Here is a 13,730-nt window from a genome sequence, read left to right on the forward strand (position 1 = left end):
ACTAACTTCCTGGGAGAGGACCTACTGGAGGAAAAGTCCCTCCAGACTGGCTCCTAACTATGACACATTTGATAGCCATTCAAGGACTACTGGGAAACGTGTCATTTGTCTCTGTGAGGCTTCAGACAGAGTTTCATCATCAGTTCCAAATGTTCTGTGAAATAAAACCAGCTAATGTCTACCAGCAGCCCTACAGCTTCCAGGGTTTACGTAGGACGTATCATGGGGTGATTTTTTTTCCCCCTCCAAGGTTTTATACCTGGGTGCAAAGTGACTTTATCCCTATTGCACCTTGTTTTCTTTCCTCCTGGCAGGGTGACCTGCCTTGTCCCACGGAGGGTGGCACGGGTTGTGGGTGTGCCTGAGCCGCCACCACTGTCAACGAACTTTGGCACCTTAAACCGTGGCAAACCCGACGTGCCAGAGGCAGGGATAGGTGCCTGGCGTCCAGGAGATCGGATTGCCCCAGGGGATTTGCTGGGAGTCCCATGATGAGCCTGGAAAGGAGCCCAGACGGCAGGGCACCGCCGTGCTTTCCACCCAGGACGCCCAGCCAGGGTCTCTGGAGGACAGCTGGTGGCCTTTGTCCCTTACTGTCACCCTTGTGCGTGCAAACCCCAACCCCACATCACCCCAAAGTCTTGCTGGGGGTGCGTGGAGCCCACCATGGGGGCTGTGAACCCAGCAGCCCTGCAGAGGATGAATCCCTGCTAGGTCTGCATCGCCAATCCCAAGGGATCGTCCCTGTGCTTGCCTCCCAGGGGTGTTCACCAGGCTCACCCCGTGCCTCACTGCCTTGGGGTGGGTGTTTTCTGGGACAAGTCTGGATCTCCAGCCATGAGTCACTTCCCTGTGCTGATCCAGATGCAGGAGATGTTCTGTTCACTCCCAGTTCACATAAGCTGCAGTTCACATAAGCTGCTGCATGAGCTGCAGCTGATGGACACCAGCATTGTCCATCATCCTCAGCCTCGCTGGGTCACTCTGAGCCCCCAGGGTCTCTCATCACTCTTTTTTGCCTCCAAGGTGTCCAACATTACCTCAGTGCCAGCTGTTTTGCAGGCCGATGAGGAATCCAGCTCTGCAGAGAGGTTTTTTAATGTCACCCACCTCAGCACTGCCGTCCCTGTGAGCTGTTCCTAGGAGCCCTTGCCCAAGAGCTCTGCCTCCGGGAAATGCCATTATCATATCCCCTTGGAGCTCCCCGCCTTGCCCCCGGGCGCCCGATCCCAATCCAATTTCTACTGGAGGGAGATAAGACAGAGAAAGGAGATAAGGGCCAGCCAGCAGGCTGGTCACCCTGACTCACAGGGCAATGGTGTCAGCACAGCGGGGACACTGTCACAGCAGCCCTGACACTGCTGGGTGGGCATGGCAAGGGCAGCCAGGGCTCCCTAGCCTGCTGGGACAGCTGGGTGGCACCAGGAATGAAGCACTTGGGGTGGATGGAGGTGGTGAATTCACTCCTTCTGGGGTGTGCAGAGCCAAAACTGGGCATTCACAATATACAGAGAGAGGGGACAAGCACAGGACAAAGGGGGGCTTTGCATCACTCAGTTGTCATCCCTGTGCACCCTGCAGGGTGGGGGTTTCCTCACTTTGCTCCCTGAAAGCACAATCTCACTCCTCCTAAGTGCCCCCGTTGCACCCATCTCCTCCCCTCCTTGCAATACCAAAACCGGCCAGATTAGTGACAGAAGTAGAGAGACATGATGGTTAGGGACCACCCCTTTATCCCCCCAGCTGGTCAGTGAATTCACCAACTGACTGGTGAATGCCTTTAATTAAAACTAAATCATTAATAGGCAGCTGAGCAAAGGTCTCCCTTTGCTTGGCTCCTGGCTCAGGTGCCAATGGAAATCGTGCCGAGGGCTGAAGTGCTCGGTGTCGAAACAGCCAGACTCCACCTTGTCTCTGTGCCAGGGCACTGACATTGCCACAGAATCTCTCCCAAATGCTGCTGGCCTTGTGCTGAACTTGTGTTGAACCTGTGCCTCAGAGGGGGAACATCCCCATGGACATCCTTCCACCCAGGGACCCCTTTCCAAGTGTCTCTTGTCTCTGACCTGCAGTTTTGACAGGAAATATTTTTTAAAAAACCTGGGGCAAGTTGCAATTTGACTGTTGCCCATTTGAGGGGGGGTGGAGAAAAATGAGGAATTACCCAATACAGAGCAGTTTCCCAAGGTTGAGAAGCAGGAGGTTGGAAGTAATAATTAATCGACAGTGGCTGGCAGGGGCTTTGCTCACCTCAAACAACCTAGTCTAAGGGTCACTTCACAAAGGTGTCTGCAGCTTATAAAAGAAAAGATCTTGTCCTGGCCTGAGGGAGGAAGGAAGAGAGGGAAAAAAAGAGATGGAAGGTGAAGCAAGGAGTGACAGCACCACCAGGATCCTGCAGGGAAATTCATGCCTCCCTCAGGGTCCTCTGCTGCCCATGCTCCCCCTCCATTTCCTTAGTGCCACAGCATCTTCTCCCTCTCAAGGAATGGAGCCACAGGACACAATGAAGCACCACAGATATCCAAACTCCCCTGAGGGCCACAAAACCTTCCTAGAGCCAACATGTTTGCTCCAGAGAGCAGGACTTTGTGGGAAACTCCCTACCTTGCCCATCATCAGTGGAGCTGTCTTTGACTCCAGCATGGTATCAATTCCCTGCACAACTTCCCTTCTGCCAGCGTTTGAAGCAATGGTGGGCTTGAAACTGAGCCTCAGAAAGCTGGATTCAGGAACATTTAGAATTTAGATCAGAAACTGGGAATACGTGGCTGTGAGGGTGGGGATGCCCAGGTTGCCCAGAGAAGCTGTGGCTGCCCCTGGATCCCTGGCAGAGTCCAAGGCCAGGCTGGATGGGTTTTGGAGCAGCTTGGGACAGTGGAAGGTGTCCCTGCCCATGGCATGGGGTGGAACAAGGGGGTCTTTAAGGTTCCTTCCAACCCAAAACACCCTGTTGTTCTCTGATCATCACCCTTGAGGAAGCAGACATCATTAAATGCTCTTGAAAATGCAGTTAAATATATTTCTGTGTGTTTTATTCTCAAATGGCCTGAATTAAAATATGCAGGAGAGTAAATGGAGCTCTTTGACCAAAACCTCTGCAATATGTGCAGACTTTTCAGGCAGAAGATAAGTGCACTGTGTTGTTCCTTAAAACATTTAAAACACTCTCAGCAGACATGCAGTTCATGCACGACCATTCACTGCTTTGCCACACAGATCCCAGATCAGGTCTTCAACTGGAAAAGACATTCCTAGCTGTGCTTGTGTAGGGCTGGAGGTTTTTACTCTACCTGGGGGTCTGAGGTCCTCTCTGAAAGGGAAATTCACTTTGCACTTGTGGCTGAGGCTTATCCCACTGGTGATGATGTTCCTGGAATTCCAAGGTCCTTCTTATCTTCAGAGTCAACTGTATCCTCAGAGATAGTTGCAATAAATAGCACAAAACGCTTTCCTTATTAAAATGTCTTTGTGGAAAAACCCATCATTTCAGAATGGATAAAAATGTGGTGTACTTGACCCATTTTTATTTAATGCCTGGCAAGTTCTGTTCCCTGCCCAGCACAAATCTGGGGACTTCACCCTGAATTTCCACAGGATCCTGCGAGTTGGAGCTGCACTAGTCCAGGGTTTCAAATCCTTGCAGATCTCAGAGGAACCCCAGATTTCTGGTGGGTGTTTATATCTCTTTGGGAACAGAGTCCTCACAGCCATCCAAGACGTGGTTGGAAAGCTGGGAACCACTGAGCTGCCCTTGTCAATCCCCTGCAAGCTCCCTGTGGTCCTCATGCAGTCTGGTGCTGAGAACAGACCTTACACACCCATCCCTCACCTCTGCAAAGCCATGAAGATGGCTGGGTGACAACTTTCACATTCTACAATAATGAGAACAAAAAGGATATCATTATAAACAGCATTTACCCGAATAAGTGATGCCTAGTGAACCCTGGATAATGATTTACTAATAAAGGTGTTAAACTAGCAATAGAGGCAGTCTAGAGGATGGTGTGCAAATTGCTTAGAAAATCAAAAGATATCGCCAAAAAGGAAGCTTGAAGGACCTGGGGCTGTTTAGTCTAAAGAAGAAAAAAAAAGACGAAGGGATATTGTAAATAGTAAAATACAGCCTCCGAGAGAAAGGAAATAAACCCTTCATTATCACAAAAGAAGGGCTCAGAAGTTGTGGGCTTAACCTGCAGGAAGGAAGATACAGCCTGGGTTACAGACAGATGATAGAGGGCTGGAAAAAAATTGCCTGAAAAAACACGGTATCGCTCACTTAAGATTTTTAAAAACAGGCTGGAAAAACACCAATTGCAGGGAGTTTAAGGGTGTCTGAATTGCCCTTGGGATTCGCAGGGGGTTAGTTGATTTTAAGTGCTCTCTTCCAACACCACTTTCTATAAATTTAGTTTATTTTTCTTCCTCGGCTGGGTTGTGTTTTGAAGTTCAAAGAAATACCTCACTTTGGAGGTATTTTCATTTTCTCATTGTCTGCAGACAAGTCCTCCTGAAAGGAAGATATCTTCTCCCCCAGCAAGGACAAAAAATATCCAAAGGGAGGCAATAAACCAGGAACAGGGATTACTGACAGCAAACCCCAGGGATGTGGTAGACATTGTTCCAGATATTCAAGGTCCAGCGCTGGACAGGTGGGAGCTCACTTCCTAAATTATCATCTTTTGAAGAGATGCACCAACCTTGACAAGATTTGTTCCTGTGAGATGCTGTGTGTCTGCTGATACCATTCCTGGCACAAAAACCAGCCTAAACATGATAAATCCTTTTGAAGTCACTCACGCCTCAGCTCCGAGGACAGACAACACGACAGGAAGATGGCAATGAAGAAAAAGCAGACAGTGCTTTGCACCTCAGAGCTTATTTACAGAGGAGGGATGTGGCACGGAGAAACACCCCAAAAAAAAGCTGGGTCTGGAGAGCCTCTGTTTGGGAAGGTCCCAGAAATGACTGAGGTTTTAAGGAGGGGTTACAAGAGGAGGGTGAGCAGGGAGTGGTTAGGAGGAATTTTAATTAACATCAACGTTTGTAATGTTATTTAATAGGGTCCAAAAAAACATTTGAGAGCAATGAAAGCTGAAACCAGCATTTTCTGAGCCAGCAGAGGCGAGTGTGGGGCTGGGGGAGCAGGGCTGGCTTCCTGGGGGATGAGGGGCACCTGAAGAGGTGGAAGATTCTGGGGAAAGAAAAGTGGTTTTGGGGAAATTGCAGGGTCAAACGCCCCTGGGTGGAGGAGAGCTGAGCCTCCCTGGGGTGGGAGAGGCTCCTGGCACTGTGCACAGTGCAGGGGCAGCACCAGCCATCCCAGGTGACATTTAGGGAGCTGGAAAACCAGCAGCATCAGAAACTGAGGCTCTCTGGGGACCTAGGAACCCCCCAGCCAAGGCACCGGGTGCATTCAGGGGCTGTGTCTGGATTAAACACCTTACAGAAGCAGCTGAGCCCTGCATTCCCAACGGGATGCTCTGTCAGGCATGGAATGGAAAAGTCTGACCCTGGCGAAGCCACCCAGGTTTGTGACACAAGGCTGGGGACAGCCACAGACCTGCAGCAGCAGTGCAGGAGGGCAGTGACCACACGCCATGCGTCCACCGCGAGCAGCTTTGCCCACCCAGGAGGGTGGCAGAGGTTTTGTCCCCAGCGCAGAGGACACCCTGGATGTGCCAGCCTGGTGAGGCGGCCAGGGCTGCATGAGGCACGCCAGCCTCAGCAGCTCAGCCTCCTCCGTGCCCCAACTTGTCGATGGGGCTGTTCAGAGCGATGACATAATTACAGTTTCAATCGCAGATTAATAAGAAGTGGGGTTTTTTTAGCAAACTGTGAGGCATGCCTGAACTGGAAGGGCATTTCAGCTCCCCGCTGCCTGGGAGCTGAGGGTGCCATGCCCTCTTTGATGTCTCCTGGCGTGGAGGTGCTGCAAACACCAGCACTCGTGTCCCAGCTGCAGCTCCCCTCCCCGTGCTCTCCGTCAGCTTTCATCTCCAGCACTCACTCGGGTGTGTAAATAGAGAAGCCATCCCCAGCCTCCAAAATAAACAAATTCTGCTGGTAGGGGAAAGTCACTCCCGATGCCACCAAAGGCACAGGGGCTGATAACTGGGAGGAAGGGGAAACTGAGGCAGAAGCCGTTTGCCCAAGGTGGTTAAGAGTGGCTCTATGATGTGTCAAGCTCAGGGATGCACCTGGAAGGCTCCAGCAGCAGGAAAACTGGCAGTCTGAGGCCACCATGGGCTGTGGACCACTGTGAAACCACGAGATGAGAAAGAAATCACATCCCTGGGCCAGATCCCAAAAGACAAGCTTAGAGTCCTGCTTTTAGGGTTCTGGGTCAGACCCTGAGATTGCTTAAAGCAAAACCAAAGAGGGGCAGAGATTTGCTAATTCAGGGAATGATGGATATGTGAGGAAATACATCAGTTTCCACCACAGCTTCTTGTCTCTGTGCAAGATTCCCCATTTTTCCTCCTCCCTCAACACTGAGCCCCACACAGCCTACTTGGAGCAGCTGAATTTCTCACATCGTTCAGGTTTGGATGTTTCAGTGCCTGATGGAGGAGATTTGCACACCCCTGGGCATGTCAAACCTGGGGCTGTCCCTCAACTACCCCCAGCCAGGGTCCCAGAGCCCAGCCAAGCCCTGCCAACCCAACTATTTAAGAAAAAAACACAATCCACCCACATTCCCAGCTGACTTAAAAGTCATGATAACTCCTAATAACCTTTTTTCTTTCCCTCACCCATCCAGGCTCTGAGTCTTCATCCTGCACTTGTCAAAGTCCTCCTGCATTTGGAAGGCAGGAGAGTTGTGTTTTCCACTTTGTTATCCCTACAGGACTCCTGGAGTTCACAGATGCTCAGGAGAACCAAGCAGAGTCCACAAGTGGGAACCTTGCTTGAAGCTTCAAAAAGCAGATGAGATTTGGGACAGAAATGTATAACCAAGATCTGCTGCGGTTCCTTGGTGTTTCCTGATGCTCATGTTGACCACCTCCACATTCAAGTCCATTTTAGACATTCCTCAGATTCTGTTTTATCATTATCTGGTGCCCCTTACTGTTCCAGCAGAGGTTGTTTTACTGGACTGTTAGTCTCCCCTGGAAGGACATGGGTGTATTTGAAGCTGCCGAGCTCTGAGCACCAAAATCACTCTGGCTCCATCTCCCTGGAGTTTCCCAAGCTACGAGCAGCTCTGTATCTGAGATCAGTTTCCTCTAACAAAGCCAGTCCCTATCTAGGGATCTGTTTTCCTGCAACAAAAATATGCCCCAGGTGAGAAATTTGCCTCCTGAACTCAGTGTGACCTCCAAGAGCTGAAAGGCTTTGGATTAGGAGCATTGAGCTTGACTGTGCTGAAAATCAATCCAACCCTGGAGCCTCACTGCTGCCAAGAGTGGTGATGCATCTCTGTAAAAAAAGTCCCAATAAATGTTATTTTTATAGTATACACACTGAAACACCGGTGTTGTCCCAGTCCAGCAGTCTCTCTCAAGCTAGAGGCCTGCAGGGAATGATCCCAGTTGTGGGCTGAGGTCCCACTGTCCTTCTCTCCCTGGGCAGCAGACAGAGCTGGCAGCTCCTCCAACTAGGGGTGTTGCAGCATGGGGTTTTTAATGCCTCCACTGCAGCCTTTTGTCCCCAGAAAAATCCCTAAAAGGAAAAAGAGCCTGAAGGGTTAAAGTAGCACTGAAAGTTTTACGAGTCCAGGCTGCAGATGTTGTAGGCAGGGAGATGAAAGCAAACCCTTCCGCCCGGTTGTGGAGGCTGTAAGCCCTGAACAGCCCCTCTGATGGAGGCAATTCCCTGCCTCCAGCCCCACTCCACGCTGTCTCCTGGCTGGAAGTGGTTCTGCTGGTGAGCCCACAAGCAGCACATCGCTGCACGAGGCCTCTCCATCCCACTGCTCGCTCTTGATCAATTATTAAAACCAGAAAATTCTCCAACCATGAAATTCATCCCAGCTTCCCCATGGCGTGCTGGGCTGGAAGAACCAAACCACAGGGCCTGAGCTTCCAGGGAAGGAGTGAATACCACCTCCATCATTTTGGGGTGCTGGACCATCTCCAGGGGTTGGGTTTTGTTTGTGCTAATGTTCTCCCATGGCTTCTGCAGCCACCCCAGCTGAGCAACCTGCCCACCCACTGCTCTGCAGGATCCCACCACCCAGCTCCCTTCAGGACATCGGTTTCCCTTCTTTCACCTTTGTCAGATCTGCTTTCCACTTTCTTTCACTGGACTTCTTTTACATCATTTTCTAGTTTCCTCCTCCCAGCCTTGGCTTACCTTGCTGATGAGAGGAAAAACTTGTTTTCTGACCCATTTTGCACTGGAGATTGGCTCTAAACTGAGCTAACAAGCTCTGGTAGGTGTGATACTGGGGCCCAGATATGTCTGTTCACTGACTGACGGTTGGGAGCCTGAGCTGTCCTATTCCTTTCTTTGCAACATGCCTTGTGCAAAACACATATCTTTGGGGTTAGAATGTGTTTTTTTCCTATTTTAAGCATATTCATGCTGACATTTTCATCTGGGCAGCTGCAGGGAATGACAAGAGACCCCCTCAGCTCCCACACAACAACTCCCCGGAGGTCCTTGGTGGTCCAGCTCCAAACCAGAGCACGGACATGCCTCAGAATAACTTACATATTTGCTACAGGGCAGAGGATATAAATACATCCATGGTAATGCCAGTCCTATGTATCGCCTCGACAGCAAAATTAGTACTTAGTTCCTTTCAATATGTGGGATTTTTTTCCCTTTTTCCCATGCGTGTTGTAACCCTGGTAACCGACAGCACCCACACCGACGTCTGACTCGCACTGCTTTGTTCCCGTCTGGTACGAAAAAAGGCTGCAAACACTTCACCACACTGAAAGCTAATGAAACCACCCAGATCTGACTGTCAGAGCTGATCTGAAACCCAGCGGGCCTCAGTCTCTCTCCCTTCAGTCCTGACCCTGCTGCGTTGCAAGGGATGGAGCCAAGAGCTTTGAGCAGCAGTCCCAGCCTCGGGCTCAGCTGAGCTCAAAGGGGCTCAACACCTCTTGGCTGAAGGAGTTGAGAGTCCCCACAGCCTCCCGGTGGTGCCTCCAGGCTGAGCTGTGTGTGGAGGGTGCAAGGGGATCCTCAACCTCTTCTTTCATCCCAAATGTCAATATGTCACTACTGCAGAGAGCACCAGGCACACACAGGCTGGGGACAGGAGCACCAACGTCCCTCTGCACAGGGTGTCTTCACCACTGAAGCAGATTTGTGCTCCTATTCAGCACAGCTTTTCCACAGCTCCCCAGTCCAGTGAGCATCCCAAAATCCCAGACACCAAAGCACCGTGTCACAGCCCAGACAAAGCATGCCCTTGCTCCCACCACAGGATCCCTCAAGGAGGATGAGTCACAGCACAGCCCAAGCTGCCTCTGCTGCAGGACAGCTGCTCATTCAGGTCTTCTCCCTCCACCCAGTCATTTTTGGAAGTGGGAATTGAATTCACTCTCAGATTTCCACCACACTTTCAGACTTGGTGAACCTTGTCACACGGTTCAGGAGACATTTAGAATCACAGAACCATAGAATTGTCAAGGTTGGAAAAGACCTCCAAGATCACCAAGTCCAGCCATGTGTGCAGCTGACAGCCAGATATAATGTGTGAGCTTAGAGCTTCTTGGCTCTTAGAAACCAGAGTGTCCTATAAAAACCCCAAGAGGATGGCCAAATTCATCACCAGGAGCATTTTGGCAGTTTATGATGGTGATCCAGTAGCGTGACAAGAGGAAACATCCTGGGCTTTTCCACTGGAGCTGATGACAGGGACCTTGGCTGGTAAACATTACACAGCAGCCACTTCCCTGTTAACCACAACAGCCACCAGAGCCTCTCAAGCATTTCAGGGCTTTTGTCATTTCATCTTTAAGCCACACAAAAATATATACAATGAGCTGCTGGGGAGGCTGGGAATGTTCCTCTGCCTCCTCTGTGCAAGGCTGAGCAGGGCTCCTGCCAAAGTCTGGTGACACAGTCAGGTCACGGGGGACAGACCTCCCCAGCCATAAGTTGGGTGTTGAGCCATGGTGGTTCAGGTCCAATCCTGGCTTTTCCCCCCAGCACATCACTTCTCATTGCTGCTTGGCGCAAGGTCTATAAAAATGCCTGGTCCAAAAATGCCCATGTGAGTCCTTGATAGAGCACAGATAAATCACATGGGAGAAGCTCCATCTTCACTTCCTGCTCTGAATATTTCTCACAACAGGCTGTGCCAGCCCATTTTAATCTCCTCCCTTAAACCACCAGAGATGTGCCCCCACCCTGACATCTTCTCTCCAATGTGTGCCCAGTAGACCAGGTTGAATTTTCAAATGAATGTAGACAACACAAAGAAAATGCTGTTTCCTTGTGTGGCTGTGTTTTATCGATTCCTCTTAAGCCAATTTTATGCCAAGTTTCCTCCACAAGGCCTTTCAGACCAAGGCACACATACACAGATATAGATGATAGATATAGGTATAGATATAGATATAGATTATATAGATATAGATGATGATATAGATATAGATGATGATATAGATATAGATGATATAGAGATACATATACATATACATATACATATACATATACATATACATATACATATACACATATACCCAGCTGAGCTACCATTTGCAAGCTGATTTAAAACCCACTAGGGCAACTTTACACCAGTAAAAGCACAACCAGCATAAAGGATCAACTTTTCCAAGGATTCCTGATTTGAACTGTCTGGAGAAGTCAGCACACAGCTACCACATCATCCTGAGGGCTGCATGGGCAGAAGGACCCATTCACCTCACAGGCTTGCTGACAGCCCACAGATGCCTTGGGGAGGGTGAGAGTGAGCCAGGTGCTGGGAATCACCTGAGACTGGGATCATGGCTCTGCACTGCCTGCAAATGGTTTTTCTATGTGGAAAACCATGATCTGAAGAGTGGAATTTTACCACCTTCCCTTGCAGTACATCAGCAGTTGACACTTTGACAATATTTCACGTATGATTTAGAACAAAAATTGCATCGTTTGACCCTTCTTTATTGCACTCTTCAATTACTGCTCAGCAACTCTGGGAAAAAAAGGCCCCACTGTGCTGTAATTTACCCTGTTGCAGTGTATCATTAGAAGATTTAGCACTTATGATTCTAGAGCCATGGTGCGAAGCAAAAGCACAGCTAACCAGAACAGCCTGATTTCAGTCATCCTAAATTTTCAGAAAAATTATTTTCCAAGAAGGAGAAGAGGGAGACATCTTGCCATCCACTGGGAAATCTGGGCTTCAGACTGTCTCAACCACCTCATGTCTGAGCCTCTTAAGCAGATGAGATTTCCCTAAGGTGATTTCCAAGGAGGGAAGTGGGATCCACAGATAAGCTGTGCAGAGCACAATGATAGGTGAGGTCCCAGGGCCACCACTGCCCTGCTGGAAGATGTCCATGGAGCTGGCAGGTGCCTGAATCTAGGTGCTGTGGGCTTGAAGCAAGAAGGACATAATGTTGCTGTCCAGGAATGATCTGTCAGCTGGACATCAGCATTTTCATTTGGGAAGGAGCTGGCTTCGTCCTCATCCACAGCTCCTTCATCTGTGCTGCTGCTCAGACCAGGTTGATACCCAGGTCAGCACTTTGCTTTGTGTGGCTGCAGCTTTACTGAGCCCTGAAGATGGAATTACAGTGTTGGCAAGCTCTTGACAAGGGGAAATTCTTCCTTTCTTAACCTCCAGATTTTCTTTTAACCTCCCACTCGCCCCACATCCACCAGCCCCAAATGGGGACACATATGAACTGGTGATCAGCATCCTTCTGTCGTGTTCTTTTTTGTTGTTTTGTTGCACTGAATGAGGGCTAAAATTAGCTCAGCAGGAGGTGAGGGCTGGTACATTTTAGCTAAAACTGTCATAGTATTGAAAAGCTATAGTTTTGCTGATTATTTCTCAGCTTTCTTACTGTGAACAGCATTGCCTGGCTTTTTATTTTGATAGATGAATGCAAGCAAAGATCTGATAGAACTAAGTGGCTTTTCAGGTCATTCTCCAGATGCTTTAACACTTGACCTGGAAAGGCATGTCTAGTTGAAGGTCCAGCCAGCTCAGTGTGTCACAGCCATGGCTGTGGAGTCACAGAGGGCAAAGGGTAAAGTGGGGGTTGTGGAGGATATCCCAGACCCTCACAACACCCTGCAAATGATGCAAGAGCCCACCAGCCCTGCACCATTCATGGGCACATCTCCACAGCCAGACTGGGCTTCCCTGGATCATTTCTCCTCTTTGCATTGTAACAGAACAACAGAACAGTTTAAAGCTCATCCCATTCCAACTCCTGCCATGCATAGGGACATCCTCCACTATCCCATATCACACCAAACCCCAATATCCAGCCTGGCCTTGGACACTGCCAGGGATCCAGGAACAGCCACAGCTTCTCTGGGCACCCTGTGCCAGGGCCTCACCACCCTCACAGCCACAAATTCCTTCCCAAGATCCCATCTCTCCCTGCCCTCTGGCACTGGGAAGCCATTCCCTGTGTCCTGTCCCTCCATGCCTTGTCCCCAGTCCCTCTGCAGCTCTCCTGGAGCCCCTTTAGGCCCTGGCAGGAGCTCTGAGCTCTCCCTGGAGCTTCTCTTGTCCAGCTGAACATCCCCAGCTCTCCCAGCCTGGCTCCAGAGCATTTTTGTGACACAATGTATTTTGGAAAGCTGCTGTGAAGAGTTTGTTTAGGGATACAGTATACTTCCATCCTTTGCTTTCAGCCCTCAGGATGAGCAACATTTTGTAACCTGTGGTACCTCACAAGTGGAAATCCTGAAAAACAGGAAGGTTTAATGATTTGGTCACATCTCATGGACTAATGCATGGGGACAAGAACCTGATCTTAATTCAAGGGAGCTATCTACACTACAATTTGGCTTCAGGGATGTAACCAACAGTATGTACCTCATGGAAGAAGGTGAAAACATGAAAACATCTCTGCAATGCAGGGTTCTCTGGTGTGTCCATGTGGCTCAACTGGTGCCATACATCAGGTTCAAAATTACCATATGTTCTGGGTTAAGACCAGAAGTGAACCCAATATTCCCTGTATTTTGGTTAATCCAGAGTAAAACCCACCCAGCTGTGGCTGCCCCACTGCTGGAAAAGTCCAAGGCCAGGTTGGACAGGGCTTGGAACAATCTGGGATACTGGAAGGTGACCCTGCCCAGGGCAGGGGGTTGGATGTAGCTGATATTAAAGGTCCCTTCCAAAGTAACTCGTTCTATTTTTCTGATTTCTGTGGTTCTCAGCTAACTGTAACCCCAGCCCAATCCTCTACCTGGTCATACACCTAGACCTGGGGTGATCTTTCTAATCCCAGGTCCCTGCTACCCACACAGACTTGTTCATTCTGATCAAACCTCAAGAGGAGTCAGCAGTGGGTTTTGTGAGGAAGTTGTCAGTTTCATCCTTCACTTGAGTGCCTTTGATGATGTTCCTTAGCTTCTGGTGCACATCATCATGGCTAGCTTGGCCACTGGACCACACAGGTATCGTGATTATTGGGCATTTCAAGTCTGGTGGCTCAGAATGGAAAGGAAATGATGCACAGATGACATTGTCTTAACACTTGTCCTCCCAGGTGTCTCTCAGTGCACAGCAAGCAAGGCAGGATGGCTGCATCCATCCTACCTCAGCTTTCCATGCTGATTCCCACCTGGAGTATGAG

Source organism: Lichenostomus cassidix, chromosome Z (genome assembly GCF_008360975.1).
Source record: "Lichenostomus cassidix isolate B80296 chromosome Z, HeHo_3.0, whole genome shotgun sequence".
NCBI classification, from domain to species: domain Eukaryota; kingdom Metazoa; phylum Chordata; class Aves; order Passeriformes; family Meliphagidae; genus Lichenostomus; species Lichenostomus cassidix.